At 34.5% G+C, this 1,864-nt stretch overlaps 1 long non-coding RNA gene across 1 annotated transcript in view; it reads left to right on the top strand.

Annotated features, from left to right (window-relative positions):
• Positions 1-1,563, top strand: part of LOC111089642 — a 2,964-nt gene extending 1,401 nt beyond the window's left edge. Inside the window, exon 2 of the long non-coding RNA XR_002613865.1 lies at positions 61-1,563. This is a non-coding gene — a long non-coding RNA (uncharacterized LOC111089642). The remainder of the gene's footprint in view (positions 1-60) is intronic.
• Positions 1,564-1,864: the final 301 nt, after the last annotated feature.

The following is a 1,864-nucleotide window of genomic DNA, read 5'->3' as shown; positions in this document are numbered from 1 at the left end:
AGTAAAAGTTAGTCAGATACATTGAAGTTGACCAGTAAAAGTTAGTCAGATGTATCGAAGTTGACTAGTAAAAGTTAGTCAGATATATCGAAGTTGACAAGTAAAAGTTAGTCAGATATATCGAAGTTGACTAGTAAAAGTTAGTCAGATACATTGAAGTTGACCAGTAAAAGTTAGTCAGATGTATCGAAGTTGACTAGTAAAAGTTAGTCAGATATATTGAAGTTGACTAGTAAAAGCTAGTCAGATGTATTGAAGTTGACTAGTAAAAGTTAGTCAGATATATCGAAGTTGACTAGTAAAAGTTAGTCAGATATATCGAAGTTGACCGGTAAAAGTCGTAGTGAAAATAAAGATATTTATTTAACGTAGTCCAAAACCTACCGATTCTTATAGAAATAGGATTATTTTACGTGTTACTCTTCACGAAAACATGGACATTAAAGATTAACTAATAGAAACCTTGTCATACCGTACTTCAAAAAATGTCAGCACCACATCAGTAATGAAACCAAAAGATAAAGACAAAAAAAAAATGCCCCCCTCTTTTATTATTCTGATCTGCCCGTTACTTTTATTCAGCCAGTTTATTTATGAAGTAATATTTTAGAACGTCTGGTTTTTATTTGAACTGTTTTTTAACTCATTATCTGGAATTATTGCTAATAATAGAATTTTGGTTTTCACGTATTTTGGACAAACCGTAGGAGATGTATCAATGTTAATTAAAACAGTTATATTTTTGTTAATTAAAACAACTTGTAAGCCAATAGAATACGTCATGTCTCGTGGGTTGGCACATACTATTTTAGTCAGAGAATGTTTCGAATCATTGCGAGTGGATGAATAAAGTAATTTATTAGGAGGGAACTATGCCTAGTAGAAGTAGAGCGTTTATTACGAGGTTCGTTGCAATATTGAAATGGGGGTGGAGACAAATTAACATTGATGGGAAAATTATAACCGATTAACTGTTGTATTAAAATTGTTTGAATCGGTTGTTTTTAGTTGCTTTCTGATTTACTTGTTTAAAGACAAAATGTGCGGAAATCAGAACATTTTCTTGTGTCACAGCTGCAGGTCTGAGGGTTTATAATCTAAAAATTGGGTATCAATACTTGTGTTGGGCACGAAGTGTGTAGCTTTGTGCGTAACAACAAACAAATCCTTTAGACTGTAAGCAGAAAACAACATTAATGTCTTGACATGAGCTGTTTCATTGACAGGACCGAAAGCCACGGACACGAGGCTGAGAAAGGTATTGTTCATTTGAGGCATTATGGGATATATTTTAAATTATTCCTTGCAGTTTTAAACATTTTGATGTGTTAAGAGTCCGTTATACAGGAAAATAGGAGTAGTTGAATAACGGTCTTGTAATTGTTTAATCCAGTGTTTTCCAAAGTTTGGGGCGTGGCCTTTTGGAACAGAAGGAACAGAAAAGTTGGAAACGACAATAACCTAACATAACTATTTCTTTCCCCTCTTTTTTTTTTGATCTCCCATTTGCTATTTCCCTACAATCATTTTATCAGTTAAACATTTATATAAAAAAAAAACAGGTAAAGAAAACGTTAGTTTGGCTGTTATCACTTGCGAAAATGTGAAAGCGCACAACGGAAACTTTGCTAAGTTATGGGGCGCCGCTATTTAAAGTTTGGAAACCTGATTTAATCACTTCAGTGAGGTCCATCGGTGGGTCAACAGTAAATTGACGGACTTACAACGCTAAAATCCGGGGTTCGAGTTGCGTTGGGGGAGAGAGCGTAGATAGCCTATTGTGCACTATATCAAAATACATACACACACACACACGCTTCAGTAGACTTGGGTTCGTGTCTTTAAGTATGAAACTGATCACGCC

This window comes from Limulus polyphemus, unplaced genomic scaffold (genome assembly GCF_000517525.1).
Source record: "Limulus polyphemus unplaced genomic scaffold, Limulus_polyphemus-2.1.2 Scaffold6882, whole genome shotgun sequence".
NCBI lineage: Eukaryota > Metazoa > Arthropoda > Merostomata > Xiphosura > Limulidae > Limulus > Limulus polyphemus.
Note: the sequence above shows the minus strand (reverse complement) of the source record. Positions and strands in the feature narration are given on the sequence as shown.